Consider the following 17,450-nt stretch of genomic DNA (forward strand, 5'->3'; position numbering starts at 1 on the left):
CCTATGGCTCCCGATCCTGCCTCCACTGCCTTCCCGGAGGGCCAGCCTTGGCGAGGCGTCCAAGGCTGGTCCGATGCCCGACTCCCTGAGCTCTCTCACATTCCTCAGCTGCTGCGGATTTGTCCTCCCAGCGGCCTCAGCAGCCAGCTTCTCTAGGGGACTGATCCTGGAGGATGGGGGTGCTTGCATGCACACCTACGCCCACCAGGGTTCCCCTGCCCTGCCAAGTCTCCCCTTCCCAGCTGCCCAGCCCCGCCCCTCCCTGGGGAGAGAGGTGCTGCTTCCTTTGTTTCTCCATTTGCTTAACCATGATGCTTCATCTCTGGTTCTGGAAGAACTGAGATTGTTTAGGCCAAGGTGGTCCAAAGCCACGGGTTACGTGAGGAAGGATGGTGTTTTATTTATTTATTTACTTATTTTTCTATTTTTTAAAATAAAGCTAACTTTATTTATTTACTTATTTTAATGGAGGTACCGGGGATTGAACCCGAGGCCTTGTGCACGCTGAGCGTGCACTTTACCACTGAGCTACACCCTCCCCCAATAGTAAGATGACTTGCATAGGCGGCACTGCGGGACGCCACGTGGACCTGGGGGGTGGTGGAGGTCTGGGGCAGCTTAAAATGAGAATGAACTGTTAAGCAAGAGGAAGCTTGGGAAAATTTATCTTAGAAGTGCCCCGGGGGTCAAGCAAGCCCTTGTCCAAACCTGACAGAGAAAAAGAGCAGTTCACCGAGTTATTGTGAGCTAAACTTGCTGCTTCTCCCCCATTCACCATCTTCCCAGTGTAACCACAGATCTGCCCAAACCACCAGGGAGAAGAGGGAACATCACGGGGCATTGAAATCATGATCTTGCCTTGAATGAAAGTTCCTGTCTGTCCCTGGGTGAGGCTCAAAGGTTAGCATGTTTCAACCTTTGAAATTCCAAAGGGTCATGTCTCCAGGTCTTGGTGCTCATAAGCCCAACACCCACATATAAGCTGGAAGGTGCGCTCCAGATGTCCCACCTGTCCTGCTGCACCCAGATCCTGGCTGGGGCCTGGCACACAGTAAACATCTGGGAGGAATGGCGGAGGGTGGATGAATGTCCCAGCCTTGCAAAACAGTAGCGCGATGGCAAGGCCGTTGGCCAAACAGTTGTTATTGGTCATCTGCCTCCTGCTGGACCCTGGGCTGAGACAATGAACAAAGGAAGTCCCTGTGGATGCCTTCAGGCAGCTTACAGCCCAGAGAGCAGTATTTCAGCGTCTTCCAACCTGAACCTCTCAAGCAGCCTCTTCTGTGTAGAACTCCCTCCCAAATTCTTAGGTTACTGTATTTATTTCCCTAAATATAGTCATTGCTGTGCATTTTCTGAGTTACAGATTAGGACTCATGGTAAAATGAGGCAGGATATTTGAAGTCTGGACTTCCCAGGCAAATCTAGAGTGTGCTGTCAGGATGAGCTCTGTGTGGACAAGCCATTGTTCAATGGGCTCCGGTGGGGATCCCCAGAAGAAGTGGTGGGGGGTCCAGCTCTGGGGCAGGTACATGGGGCTGATTACTGGGGTCCTTGGTGTCCCCCTATCTGCAGGATCCGAAACCGATTGCCTGGATTGAAGTTACAGGCTAGAAGGGAAGTGGGTTTAGAGCATGGTATAGTCAGGAGAGCATAGCATAGTGGGGAAGGCATGGGAGCCACTATCATGGGTTGTGTTAGATATGTGCTCAGGACAAATTACTTAACCTCTGAGCCTCAATTTCCTCATCTATAAAAATGGGCATGATAATTGTACCTAAATCAGCAGGTAGTTGCGAAGATGAAACGTGAGCATGTATGCAAATGTCTTAGCACTGACTGTAGCCCAGCAAGCACCTAGGAAATGTGTCCCATTCTTACAAGCTGCACCCATGTGTGTTGAGCTATCAGCCCTGCTACTTGGTAAAGGTCACCCTGATGACTTTGAGAGCTATATTTGCCACCCACTTCTTATCATGATCTATGTGACATCTGTACACAGACATCTCGATCTTGGGAAAACCTCACATACTCTAAATCAGACCACCAGGACCAGCCTTTCCAAGGCCAGCAATGACTTAGACAGTATGGGTAGGAATGGATAGAGGTGTGGGGTGTCCCCAGCCCAACTCAGGACCATGGACCTCAGAGCAGTTGGGTTTAGAAGATGGAGAGAGCTAAGGAAGGAGGGAAGATTGGCATCTTGGGGGAACCAATAAGGTCGCACAGATCTGGGATGGGATCCCAGGTCCATCCCTCTCACGAGCTATGTGAACTTTGACAACTCACGTCCATTTTCTGAGTTTTGGTTTTCTTGTGTAAGATGGGGTAATGTTGACCCTGCAGAGAAGAATCTGTGCTGTTGTAAATAAGATGCCTGATGTCTTGTAGGCTCTCAGTAGTCAGCTAGTGCTATATTTCTGAGCCATACTTTCTAAGCTGGTTGTGTCTGCTCCTCCCTGTCCGGTCCCTCACCCTGCTGACAAAGCCTTTGATTCTGAATGACAAGGCTGCAAGGTTCCCTCCATCACAGGCTGGAGGATGAGGACTCAGCTTACAGAGAGAAGGGGGCTTGTTTTGGTGTCTCTGAAGCCTGTTCAGCCCGTGTGGCCCCATGCTCTGGGGTTTGCATTGCTGACAGTCCTCAGATTCCCGATGCATTCCCCTGCAGCCAGGCCAGGAGAGGAGCACCACGATGGAATGTGGACAGACATTCAGCCCCGCTCTCCTGCCCCGAGGTCTGCAGCAGCTGCTCTGCAGTTAAGCATCGGGGTTCAGACAAGGCCACTGACCCCCAGTTCACCTACATACATCCACTTCTTCAGGCATGCCGGGGCTTCACACAGGCCTCACAAAGCTTCCCCTGGGGCTTTTGAGTTTCAGAGACTTTGTATGATCACGCGGTGGCAGCACTGGGTGCTGGGATACTGGCTACACCTTCCGAGCTGGGAGGGCACAGGGCATTTCCCCATCAGTTGAAGTATGGCCAGTGTGGGTGAAGCCTCCTCATCAGGGAGTGAGTTCCCCTCTGGAGGTTTGTCATGAATTTACTCTTTTGGACTAACTCCTCATGGTTAATACCCAGAGGCCCTTCTCCCTCGTCTGAGACGCCTCACACTGAGAGTCAGAAATCCATGGCCCAGAGACAGACTCACAGACCTAGGAAACAAACTTACGGTTATCAGAGGTGGGGAAGAGTGGGTGTGGAGGGATAAACTGGGAGTTCAGGATTTGCAGATATGTAAAATAGATAAACAACAAGGTCCTACTGTTTAGCTCAGGGAACTGTATTCAATACCTTGTAATAGTCTATAATGAAAAAGAATATGAAAAGTAATATACATACCTGACAAGGGTCTGTAGCAGTGAACTGGATGGAGGGGAGTGAGTACCAAACCTTTCAGGGTGTCGTCAAGTTTGGCTACCGGGTGAATGGATGCAGCAGATGGTGGAGTTTTGCTGACTTGCAGCTTTCTGGCTTGATGAACTTGAAAAATAGGAAACACAAGAGAAGGAGTAAGTTTTTACGAAAGGGAGGTGAGCTCGCTTTGAAGCACAGCCATACCTTGTTTCACTGCACCTTGCAAAGAATCAGTATGCTGTACACCAGAAATTAACACAATATTGTAAATCAACTGTACTTTAGTTAAAAAACAACAACAACAAAAAGAGAGAAGATTATAGCCCCTAGGCCAAATGTGGCCCATCACCTGTTTTTGTAAATAAAGTTTTATTAGAACACAGCTGTGCCCATTTGTTTACATATTGTCTGCAGCTGCTTTCCTGCTGTGACAGCAGAGCAGAGCAGTTGCAACAGATACTACATGGCTGTCAAACCTGAAACATCGACAGTCCAGTCCTTTATAGAAAAAGTTTGCTTACCTCTTCCCTGACCATTTAGGCAGACTTGGTACCAATCGTATGTTGGGCCTTGGATAGGAGGGGATTCGTTCAGGGGGAGATGGGGTCAGTGCTTCCCTTCTGAGAAGAAGCTCCTTTTCCTGGGAAATCCCAGAAACATCTGGCGGAGGCCCACCTGGGGCTACATGATGCAGGTTGTCCAAGGCATGTTCTGCAGACGCCTAGTCCTGTAAGGTGCCCCCAAACAGAGGATTTGGAAGTCAAAGATGCTTGAGAAACACATTCCTTAGCCTCCTCTTGAAGCGGTACAACATGTACTGGTATATTAAAGCTCTGAGGAGTCCTGTGTTCCTTCATCTGTTCAGCACTGTTTCTCCAATGGAAACTGATCACAGAATGTGTTTTACATGAGTATCCCAATCATAGCTCATAGAAGCTAGAAACAGATGTGGGAACCAATGGTCTAAGAGAAAAAGTCAACTTTATAGATTTTAGAAATGATTGATTTGTTAACTCCAGAGTACTCTTACCAAGTTTTAGGAAGGGTGGACAGACCACTGGTACAGCCTTTCCCTGTGTACCAGACCTCCTTTGTGGGTGCTGCAGAATCTGGGGAGCCCAGAGTTCGCTCTCCTTCTCTTGGTGGTTCTGGGTGTGGGAGGCGTATGTTACACAGGAGTTAGGGAGGGATGTAGGCACCAGCTTTCTGGATGGTGAGGCTGGGCGGCAGAGAGAGGCCATTTTGCATCTGAGATCATTTGGAGTCTTCTTGCTCCTCATCTCCCCTGAACTATGCTGAGGTCAACACCAGCCACAGGGGAGGAGCCTTGCCTGGGTGGAGTCACCTTGTACTCTGGGATGTGGAGAAGGACGGGCACCTGGAGGGCAGGCAGCCCCACCAGGGAGCCTCTAGAGGATGGCTTGATGTGCCCAGCCCTGCTTGCCAGTCCGTCCCTCTCACAGGCTGGCAGGAGTGACTGGGAATGGAGGAGGGACATACATGTCTAAGTGGTACTTCTGGCCAGAGTTTGGGGTTGGATGTTCCTATTTTGGATCAAAGATACAGAGAGCCCCTCAAAGAGCTTATTGTCTAGCAAGAGAGGAAGACTCATGCCATCACACACTCGGTCCTGGCTGCCAGACCTGATGTGTGATGCTCTCCTGGAGGCCTCCTAAGATCCTGAGTCAGTAAAAGGAGAAGCCAGAAGCAGCCACAAGCAAGTGGGACCAAGGTGGGAAAATGACGGGGACATACTGAAACATTGAAACAAGGTCCAGGGAAGGAATTTTGGTTCAGCACCCCACTGTGGGTTCAGACCTGTCTCGCAGGAGATGAGATTTAAGAAACAGGTTTATGTGAAGGAAAACAAATGAACAAATCTGCCAGACAGAATTAAACCTGCTCCGAAAATGAGCACAACACCTAACAAGTAATTTAAAAAGTCTGAATGAAACAGCAGTGAGGATACATTTTTTTTCTGGATCAGAATAGCAAGACTTTTTAAAAGGAAAATAATCAAATGATGGAAAGGCAGTGGGAACTTGGCCCCATCTCACTCCGCTGACAGCTAGGAACATTGCTGTGACATTTCTGTATGCCACAGGAGGCTTCAAAATGCTGCTACCTTTCGACCAGATGGCGTCACTTCTAGAAATCTGTCTAAGGGAATGATCAGAAGTGGAGAAGAAAAAGCTTTATGAACAAGGATGTTTGTGCAATACTTATAATATTGAAATACTGGAAGCCTTTTAAGAGTTCAAGGAAGGATTAAATCAAGTGACCCCTCCTACAATGGAATATTTTACAGAATGTAAAGTGATATTTATGAAGGTTTTTTTTTAGTGGTGTGAAATTCTTTTGATACAGCATTACATGAAAAAATGCAAAAGTGTAGAGAATTATTGTCACCATTTATATATATATATATATATATATATATATATATATATATATATATATATATATATACACATATACATGACATGAGAAACAAAATTTAAAAATACCTGTCGATGCATGGTGGAACTATGAGTAATTTTAAGCTTTCTTCTTTCATGCATTTTCCAGATTTTCTGCAATGATCACGTACCATGTTTTTCATCAGTGCATTTAAGCAATTTCTTTAGCATTCCAGAGAAAGGACAGAACATTGGCCTGAAGTCATCAGGAGATGCTTCCTGAAAGAGCTGAGCATTGAGAAAGACTCTCCGTAAAATGCCCAGTGCCGCTGCCCGAGGTGGATCCGGTGGGCTTACTCTTCCCGCTTGGCAGCAGGGGAGCCTGAGACAGGTGGGTACGTGCCTAGCTGAAGGTCACTCCCTGGCATTAGCAGTCAGGGTGCGAACGCAACTCCCAATTCCAGGCACGTGGCTTTTCCATTAGGCCCAGCTGCCTGGCAACAGAAGGAGCCTGTGGGCATCTGCTCGTTATCTCCCAGCCCTCGCCCTCTGATTGTTTATCTGGAGTGACTCTGCGGCAGAAAGCCTGGGACCCCCGCCCTGGCCAGCCTGCATCTCCGAATCATGAATCACTGGGGCATTGCTTGGAGCTGCCGGCTTTGGGAGCGCACTCCTCCAGGTTCACTGTGACTGAGTCATCCCCGCCCAACGAGCAAGAGCAGGTGACATGCTCCTGTCTGCAGCATCTTATTCTGGGGCGATTCTGCAGACCCTGGGGTGCCTTCCAGAAGCAGCTATTGTTTTGAGCAACACCTGATCAGAATGTGTACTCTGGGTTTTTGCACCTTTCCTGGAAGGAAACAGTGGCAGAGGCTGGTGCCAGGGGGCAGAATGTGTAATGAAACAGCCCACACAAAAAGAGTGGTGACTTGATGTGAAGAGTAGGGATTTTGGCGTCAGACAGACTTGAGTTTGAGTCCTGCCAACAACTGTTTCCTAGTAGAGGTTCCTTGGGTCAAGTCACTGAATCTGGGCCTCAATTTTCCTCATCTGTCAAGTGGGCATGATAATACCAACCTCAAGAGGAGAATTAAACAATTTGACAGGGATGCTCCAAAAATGTGCTACTATGACTAAGGACAATGATGATTTTAAAATAAAGTTACTACTTACCTTTAAATATAATTGGGTAACATTTTATAGAATTCTAAACACATTGTAATTGAATGATGCAATATGGAACATGCAGGATCAGTTGGGAACCATTGGAGCTGTTTGTCTGAGAGACTATGAGAAGGATGAGCAGACTGCAGTGCTTTTAGGACCACGTGGAGGGCGGTGCAAAGCCAAGGGCAGATGCTGCGGGCCCCAAAGCTACTGAGAGCACTGTGAAGGGGTCTAAGTTTGGCTTGGTTGAGTCTTTATACAGGAGGGAGGCAGAGCCCACAGTCCCCTCACTCTGCCCACAGGTCACATCATTCTCATCACGTGCATCAGCTCATTTCATTCCCATTATTCTTCCAAATCTGCTCAAACCTTCTCTTCCCGCTCCCATTCCTGCCTCTCCATCCAGGAGTCCCCAAGTGGGTCAATGTGGTTTCATCCAGTCTCTGACGCTATCGCTGTATCTTGTCTGAGGGGCTGTGTGGAGTAGTGGGAAAAGCCGTGGTACCAGACAGAACCAGACAGTCTCTGCCCTGCATCAGTTCTGTGGCCGAGGGCAGGTTATACAGCTGTTCTGAATATCAGTTTCATTCTATGGAATTGTGAATTGTGATCATAGTTATCAACTTTGGAGCACTTGTGATGTACCAGAGACTGTGCCTAGTGATGTGAAGACATTATTTTTCTAAGTCTCTGTGCATATGAAGTAGGCAGTGGCATGCTGGTAAGTGGGTCTCTAAAAAGAGCAAGGCTTGATGTGTAGTTTGCCTATTTTTGTGGTGCAAATATTTTCACTGTGGTTAATTTCAACGTGCCAGCTTGTCGTCACTAAACCCAGAGCTGGGAATAGAGGTGCACAGTCAGCTGTGATAAACTGGGAGAGCTGGTATCTAGCATGGAGGGAGGTGCACCATCATCCCAGTTCTGTGGGTGCAGAAACTGAGTCTCAGGCTCAACTGACCTGTGTAAGCTCCCCCGGGTGATAAAGGCAGAGCATCAACTCTGACTCAGGCTGCCTACCTCCATAGCCTGTGTTCTCTCTGCTTCACTCAACCGTGGCACTGATCCAAGAATCACATAGGACAAGGGCACTTTTGATGTGGCATGATGCCCAGTGCACACAGTAGGTGCTTAGAAACAGTGGCTCTGGTTGAAATCATTTGAATGACAATGTCACCTGCTGGTTTTCCAGGCTTTGTCTGAGGTTGGGCAGAAGCGACTCTGGAAGGACTAGGGTGGAGAACTCCCAGGCTGCTCCCCCATTGCTGTCTCCTTCCTGCTAGCAATTTATATCTTTACCTACCTCCCTGGTGAGCACCTTTGAAAAATGCTGTTGCAGTTAAATGATGACCCCTGCAGCTGCCAGAGGGCAGCTCAGTATTTCACACTATTTAGCACAAAGTTTCATAAACATATTGAAGATGGTCCGTGTCTAAAAGAAAATGCATGGTTAGAAATCCTGCTGGTCACTGTGGGGGAGGAGAGAGCACAGGCCTCCTTCGTGGGCGTCTGCAGGGACAGAAGCTTCCAGGGAATCTGTTTGATCACCCCTTGGTCATTTAAAGAAACTCGCTCCCTTCTAATTAAGCTTAAATGTTTTTGCACAGCAAAGGAAACTGTAAATAAAACGAAAAGACAACCTATGGAGTGGGAGAAAATATTTGCAAACAATGAGATCAATAAGGGATTAATTTCCAAAATACATAGCTTATGTAGTTCAATAACAGAAAAAAAATCAAAAAATGGGCAGAAGAACTAAATAGACATTTCTCTAAAGAAGACATACGATGTTGGCATACAGCTGTGCCAACAGGCACATATAAAGATGCTCAGCATTGCTAATCATTAGATAAATGCAAATCAAAACTGCAGTGAGATATTACCTCACACCAGTCAGAATGGCCGTCATCAAAAAGTTTACAGATAAATGCTGGAGAAGATGTAGAGAAAAATGAAACATCCTACACTGTTGGTGGAAATGTAAATTGGTGCAGCCACTATGGAAAACAGTATGGAAGTTCCTTAGAAAACTAAAAATAGAGTCACCATATGATCCAGCACTCCTGGGCATATATCCAGAGAAAACTCTAACTTGAAATGATATATGTACCCCAAAATTCATAGCAGCAGTATTTACAATAGCCAAGACATGGAAACAACTTAAATATCTACCAACACATGAATGAATACAGAAGATGTGGCATATACACAATGGAATACTACTCAGCCATAAAAAAGAATGAAATAATGCCATTTGCAGCAACATGAATGGACCTAGAGATTATCATGCTAAGTGAAGTAAGTCCAACAGAGAAAGACAAATATCATATGGTATCACTTTTATGTGGAATCTGAGAAAATGATACAAATGAACTTATTTACAAAACAAAAACAGGCTCACAGACATAGAAAACAAACTTATAGTTACCAAAGGGGAAAGAGGGGGAGGGATAAATTAGGAGTTTGGGATTAACAGAGACACACTACTATATATATAATATAAACTAGATAAACAACAAGGACCTACTATATAGCATAGGAACTATATTCAATATCTAGTAATAAATAACCTAGAATGGAAAAGAACCTGAAAAATTATATATATATACATATGTATATATATAACTGAATCACTTTGCTGTACATAGTGCAGTTAGGATGCTGACTGCACTATGGAAAGGAAGGATGTCAATATGGGCTGGGGGTTCCTTTGGGTATCACTGAAGGAAATACTAGGAAGCCACATGTTTCCTCATACGGAGGCAGAGATGGAGGAACACAGCTTCCTTCTGGGGTCTGGGCTGGAGGAGGGATTTTCCCGAGGCTCAGCTTCATCGTGAAAATCAGTGTCAGGGCACACGGTTCTGAGTTGCAGAGCCCAAGCAATGGTCAGAGCGGGAGAACAAACACTCTGTGAATCATCTGCTCTAATCCTCAGGGCAACATGGTGACATAGGGGCAATGTCATCTCCCTGTGTTATGGCTGAGCGGACTAAGGCTTAGGGAAGTTAAATAACTTTCTCCAGGTCAGGCACTGGGCTAAGGATTTGACAAATACAATATCTTATCTGACTGACCCAGCCTATCATGCAGTTGGTGCTATTGGTTTTCCATTTGATAGAAACAGGGGCTCAGAGAGGTTAAGTAAATGACTTAGAGTCACAGAGCTAATAGTGATGGCGTGAATGGGCACACAGATGCCCTCAACTCTGGAGTCTGTACCCATGATGACTACCCCGTGGGCTCCCCGGAAAATCTGAGATGGTTGGGCCCACCCAAGTCCTGGTTCCAGCCTGCCTTCACAGAGCAGCTCTGGGGCTGCGGCCCAGCATACAGTATGGCCTCTGGGGGGAGAAATGTGTTCTTATTCCTCAATACTAGACCTCCAGATGCCTCCTCATTGCTTACAGGCGCTGCCCGGGCTGCTTTTCTCTCTTGCCCAGTGCAGGCCAAGTGGATGAGAGCCATCCGCTCTTGGTTGGGTGTGTTGTCCCTGCCTGGTTGGAGGAAGGCCATGCATGTCTTTGGCCTCTGGATCCCTTTGCTCAGTTGCCCTTGTCTTGTACTGGACCTGCCACAATCAATTTTCTGCAACCCCCAACCCCTGTTCATAGCCAGTGCCTGGGACTTTGGGGTGTCGAAAAGGTGGGTGGTGCTTTCCCAAAGAGAAGGGTGGCCCTGCTGTTCTCATGGCCACTGCCCTGGTTCAGACCCAGTTATCTCTCCCCGAGGACTGGCTCCACGGTTTGCAAGACCCAGTGCAAAATGAAAACACAGGGCCCCTGTTCAACAGTGATTAAGAATTTCAAGACAGTGGCAGCAGAGCAGTAAACCAAACGCGGTCCTTTCCAAGCACAGGGACCTATGTGACTGCACAGGCCACAGGCCCATGAGGCCGGCCTTGCTCTCGCCTGGACTATAGCAACTGCCTCCAAATTGCCTTCCTGACCCTCTTCTCTTGCCTCATCTTCAACCATTCTCCACACTGCAGCCTGCAGGGGTTCTCCCTGATGACAACCCCAGGTAAGTCAATGCACTGATTCCCAGCTGTGCAGAGTAAAGGTCTAGGCGATCACAGCAGGTGCTCCAGAACTGTTCCCTCCAGACGCAAGTCTCTCAGCCTCAGCGCTATTGACACGTAGGGCCAGGTAACTGTTGGTTTTAGGAGGCGGTCCTGTGCACCGTAGGCTGTTTAGCAGCATCTCAACACCTAAATATCTAGATATTTTTCCTCTGTCTACCCGATGCCAGCAGCCCCCTCCTTGCTTTGGTATATCCATGACAATAAAATCGCCTCCAAGCATTGCTGGATGTCTTGGGGTGAATGGAGCAAAAGCATCCCCAGCGAGAACCACCTGCTCTAGGCCCAGAGGCACTGAGTCAGGGCAGAGCCTATGGGGTACCTGGGCAGCAGGTGAGGAGGGAACCAGACTCCACTTGGCCCCAGAGGTCACCATTCAGACTGGATCTGGCTCTTTGTGTGTGTGTGTGTGTGTGTGTGTGTGTGTGTTGAGGGGGCATGATTGTCCCCAGTGACCTCTCTCCCTCTTTCCTGATACCTAAACACATCCAGGTAAACATCAGATCTGAGCCACTAAAACTTTTTTAAAAAAATCCATCTCAACTTTCTGCATAAATCATCCTTTGGGTGTTGGAAAGGATTTTAGAAATTTCCTAGATGAGGCCAATCCCCTGGATCGTAGATGAGGAAACCGAGTCCCCAGGGGGCACAGTGGACATCTGATGCTTTTGCTGGCCTGGTCCCTACTCCTCTTTTATAAAGTGGCAATGCTGTGATTTTAACCCTCAGGTCATGTGGTGAGCCTTGAGCTGACCCTCCCTTCCTGCCTTGGGGGTTATCACATGACCCCATGCTGGCTAATCAGAATTTGTCCTGGAATTTGTGCTGAGACTCGCTGGAAGAAGAGGGCCCTCTTTTCTTCCAGGGCTGCTGGACTGGTAGGAAGGAAGTCAGGGGTTCTGGGGGCACCCTTGTCTGGGGAGTCCGAGGGATGGTGATGGCTGCATGGAGGAGTATGGCCGTGGAATAGAGAGCCAGGTCCTGTAGGCCTGGGTTGATGTCCTGAGTCCAGTCAGGTCTGGTCTGCAGGCAGACGTACCGCTGGATTTTGCAGTGCTGGGAGACCGTAGAGTCCCTTTTGTGCTTCAGCCAGTTTGAGTTGGGTTCCTGACACTGGTGTCCAAGTGGATGGTAACGCGCGGAGTTGCAAGCACACTGGAGGCCCACGATCACGTCTCCCCTGACTTCAAGCTCAGGGCTTATTAAGATGCTGCTGATTAAGCTCATACAAAAGCTCTGAAGGGGCTGATTTTGTGAGTGATGGGCTTGGAAATCAGCCCCCGCTCCTGGCAAGGGTCACAATGAGATACACACTCTGGTGGTACATCCTCACCACGGCCACTGTGACATTTCTCTACTACTCATTGATGCATTCGTAGGAAACATCTACCCAGAGACACAGCAAGGAGCAGGTCTCATAAATCTTTTAAACTGACATGAAAAAAAGGCTTTGAGTTTTCCAAATCCAGGGTGGAAAGGGTCGCTTCTCTGTTTCAAAAATATTTATCTTTTAAGCATCTTCAGGCCCAGAGTTCATCAAGTGAATCTTCCTTTTAGACATTAAAGGAAGCTTTTAAAAGCAGCCAGAGTGAAGATCTCGTTCTCTTTCATTTGCTACCCCACGGCGCCAGCTCCCACAATGGGCTCCCTTTCCGGGGAGCCCAGACTGTTCTGGCCAGCACGCTGGGTTCTGCATACTCTTGTTTGGTCCCAGAGCAGCTCCCAGCCAGTGGGAGAGCCAAAGTGCAAACAGGAAATTGAAATACGGGGGACAGAGTGCACTGCAGAGGGGAGCATGGGGGCTGTGTGAGCACACTGGTGGGGTGCCCAGTCCACCTTGGGGATCAAGAAAGGCTTCCTGGCACAGGTGGCAGCTTACTTGAGTCTTGGAGGATGATGGGGATTAGGTAGCTGGAAAAGGAGGCGGGGCATTCTGGGCAAAATAAGCAAATATGTGTCTGGTGGGGGTGGGAAATGAGAGCTTTGTTTATTCGGCCCCTTACCCCAAATTCCCCATGTAAAACACCGCTGGAGCCCAGTGAAATCTTGGAAATGGAGCTGGGCAAGCAGGGGCCATAGCCTCAGGTCCTGGTCAGAAATAGCAGGGCACAGCCTGAAAACAAATCTGATGGGGGAGAGTGTGCAGGCGAAACGGACAGGTGACAGCTGGCGATGCAAGTGAACGGCAGGTGAGTCATTTGTTACCACTGCCAGCCCGCATTTGTCACTGTTCACTCTGCGCCAGGCTCTGGCTGGGTCCTGAGGACACAGGGACCCTGCCTTTGAGGAATTCACAGACCAGATGAGGGAATGGAAGAGGCTGGTGCCGTGTGATGAGGTCTCTGGAGATGCTGAAAGCACGTGATGATAGCTCTGTCTCTGGTAGAGACAGCACGAGGGGTCTGAGAGTCCCAAAGAGAGCAGCCTAATCTGCCTGAAGAAGTCCCAGAAGGCTTCCTGGATGAGGCGGCATCTATGTGGAGTCCTGAAAGACAAATAGAAGTTATTAGCTAAAGAAGAGTATGCAGAGGGAGACTGACCAGGTGGAAGGGGGACGGAGAGTGAAATCCTGGAAAGGAGAGAAAGATCTTTCCTTCAGGAAATTGAAATCAGCTTAGTATAGCCAGAGGGCAGGGTTCTAGGGGAAAAGGGGAGGTGGCAAGACGTGCCCCTCAGGAGTACACTGGCACAGATCATGAGGGACAGCGTGAGGCAGAAGTGGGGAGAAGGACGAGGATTGTTATGCAGGCAGCATCAGCAGGACAAGGTGTGGGGAGAGGGTGAGAGGGAGAACTGAGCCAGTGTTCTATGCGTGGTAATCAGGAGGGGGACATAGGAGGAGCGGATTTGGGGAAAAGCTGGTGAATTCCTCTTACCATGTTGAGCTGCGAAGCCTGTGGGATATCCCATGGTGGTGGCTGGAACCATGGGCTCGAAGATCCACCTGGAAACTAGGGTGTACGGACTGGTGTGTGAGTTATCAGCAGGCAGTAGAGGTTAAAGCTATGGGGTCAGCTATGCCCACAGAGGGTAGAGGATAGGGGAGGGGTCTTGGACGAGAGCACCGCTGGACTGGAAGCGGATCCCTGGGCACTAGGAAGAGTCAAGGACTGGCCAAAGAGGACCGACGGAGAGAAGGAGAGAGAGGAAAGGAACCAGGAGCAGGGGGACAGAGGGCCAAGGAGGGCATGGTCTCCAGTGTCCACAACCTCAGAGAAAGGCGTGGTGGGGCTGGGCTAGGTAGCACACTCCTGCTCGGCAGACAGACTGGCACTTGGGGTCTAGAGGGTAGGTAGAGGGGACTTGGGTCATAGCATGTGGCTTGGCCTTAGCAGGGAGCCCAGTTCTAGAATACATGCAAAGATAGATGATTAGCTGATTTGGAGCTGAGTCGCTGTATGACCTAGTGGGGGGAGATGGAATTTTTCGGGGGGAAGTCATTGCTTTTTCTCTCCTCTCCTGGTTCTTCTGTCCCACATCATGGTATCCAGACAGGGTATCCAAACTCTCCCTATCCTTCATTCATTCACCGGATTCCGTACTTCATTCATTCATTGCTTAGAGAGGGCTGAGAACAGTGCCTGGCACAGAGTAAGAGCTCAATAAATGTTAGTTTTTAAAAAATTATTTGTCATATTTTGAGTTGTTGATTGGGGCAGACTACCCCAAGGTGACCTCCAGTGAGTCATGTCCTGGAGAAACACCCCCACCCCACCTTGTGCAGGTGGAATCTGTCTTTCCAGCAGAATATGGCAAAACTGATGGAATGTCTCTTGCTTGATTAGGTTACAGTGCACAGCACGTGCGTTGGGATATGCACCCCCAGTCACATTATGTTATGTGAGACTCCTTTTTAGCCAACTAGAGAGAGAAAGAAACTCTCTTAAACTCTCTTGCCAGCTGTGAAGGTGGGCTCTGCTATGATGTTAGCTCTCTAACACAACAGCGAGCAGCCTCTAGGAGCTGAGAACCTCAGTCCTACATGCGCAGGAACTGAATTCTGCACAACCACATGAGCTTGGTAGAGACCTGCAGATCCAGAGGGGAGCACAGCCTGGCTGATGCCCCGACTTCAGGCTTGCGAGACCCTGAGCAGAGATTCCTTTGCAGCTGTTCCCAGATTCCCAAGCCACAGAAACCATGAGGTAATACATGTGTGTTGCTTTAAGTTGCTCAAGCTGTAGTAATTTGTTCATGCAGCAATAGCAACTAATAGGTTTGCTGGTCGACAGGGGACGAGAGAAAGAGGGAGGACTTCTAGGCCAAGGGAACAGCTCGTGGCAAGCACCAAAGCCCTGAAGGGGCTGAAGCATCCCAGTGGGTGAGAGCTGCTGTGGAGGAAACGTGGTACCTGGAGTAGGCTGAGTGGCCAGCACGTCTCCTGCGGCCGTGACAGTCACACCAGAGGTGCTGCGGAAGCACTCTGGATAGAGGAATGACAGCGGGGAGTGGATGTGGGTGGAGGGCGGGCACCCTGGCTTTGCTGTTGGCGCAAGGCCAGCATGGCCCTGATGTGCTTTTCCTGGCATGTGAGCCGTCATCCCCGCAGACTCCCTGGAGCCCGCTGGGCAGGAGGCAGCATGGTCAGCGTAAGGCTGAAATACCAGATGTCAGGTTCCCAGAGCAGGTGCGAATGGTGCTCCCTCCCAGAGCTGTGGCTCCATCTCAGAGCAGGGGCGAATGGTGCTCCCTCCCAGAGCTGTGGCTCCAGACCAGGCATTCTGGGGTTTCAGACCTTCCTCGATTACTGGAGAAAATGCTTTTGCTCTGTACCACATAGAGGAGGGAGGAGATAATTCAACCTGGAGGAGGTGACGCTGACTCCTCACTCCAGGAGCAGAGATGCCATCAGACCTCTCCCTGTCTCTCCCACCAGCTATCCAGGAATGAAGAAGCCAGACAAGGGTTTCTAGGTGGATACACAGTCTAACTTCTGAACTCAGCTTTTATTCTCTACCTGGAGCCTCCCTGCTTGGAAGAAACAATGACGCTGTGTCTCAAATGCACCAGGATTTCACCTACAAGGAATCGTCTTACTTCTTCTCAGGGCAGGGCTGGAACTAGGGCAGGGCCTCATGCTGGGCGTTTGACTGGAAAGAGGTGAGTGTGGGCTCTGCACCTGGATCAGATGCCTTTCTCCCGCCTCTTCGGGCAGGCAGCTGTGCCTGGTGGTGTCTTGAGGATCAGCCACACCTGAAATGCATGCAGGAAGGTCTGGGAGGAAGACCGTGGTCTTGCCAACCCTGAGACTGATAGACAGTTGTTATTTTCGTTTGGAGGTCTCAGGGCTGGGAGACTGGCGTCGCCTCCCGTCTCAGCGTGAGCCTTGGGAATCACACGCTCGGTGGCAGCTGTGTTGCTGTAGATGTGACAGTAAATATCCAGAAAATTGAGTGCTTTCTGGTCCTCAATTTAAGAAGTCATTTGCTGGATTGTGCTAACTAAGAACAGTCATTAAACTTGAAAAAGCACTCTTCTGCCTCACTCTTTAATTAAATGGGAGAGAGAAACAAAAACCTGGCTTTGGGAAGCCGCAGGCTCTGAGTGGAGCTGTCCCAGAGGGAGGAGACACAGACGTGGTCTGGCTGCTGTTTCTCTTACACGCGTGGCCGGGCTGGGCGCGGGGAGGGGGTGAGCATGTGCATTCAGAGACCTACATCCTGCATTATCAAAAGGCTGAGGCAGGATGGGAATGGGGCAGTCAGGAAAGGCAAGAAGATGTAACTGATAAGCACTGAATTGTGTTCCCTCAAAATTCATGCTGAGGCCCTAAACCCCAATGTGACTGCACATGGAGATGGGGCCTTTGAGGAGGTAATTCAGGTAAAGCGAGTTCATAAATGTGGGCCCCTCATCCCCTGGGACTGGTGTCCTTGTAATAAGAGGAAGAGACACCAGGGTGTGTGCACTTGGAGGAAAGACCTTGCGAGGATACGGAGAAGACGGTCACCTGCAAGCCCTGGAGAGAGGCCTCAGGAGACACCAAACCTGCCGATGCCTTGATCATGGATTTCCAGCCTCCAGAACAGTGAGAAGATAGATTTCTGCTGTTGGAGCACCCAGCTGGAGCTGTCTGATGGAGGGGCCTCCATTCCCTGAGATCAGAGCAGGTAGAGGGGCAGGAGGGCAAAGTTTAGAGGGTCAGACAGGCCCCAGAGGAGGGTCACCCCACCCAGAGGAGGGTATTAAGGACTTAGGTGCTAGGGGTGGAGCTTTGCTGTGATGGACACAGACTTTCAGGGCTCTGGTTTGCTTGAGGCATCTCTCTCTCTCTCTGTCTCTCTCTCTCTCTCTGACTTTCCCTCACCTGTTAAGTCCTCTTTTCTGTTTGGCTGGTGGGTCAGAGGAGCCCAGGTTCCCCTCGGCTTGGGAGGATGCTCCTGTCTTTGCCTCCCAGTGAAAAGCCATGGAGGAACCAACTCACGTGTGACTCATGCAGGGGCCA

Source organism: Vicugna pacos, chromosome 1 (genome assembly GCF_048564905.1).
Source record: "Vicugna pacos chromosome 1, VicPac4, whole genome shotgun sequence".
Classification (NCBI taxonomy): Eukaryota; Metazoa; Chordata; class Mammalia; order Artiodactyla; family Camelidae; genus Vicugna; species Vicugna pacos.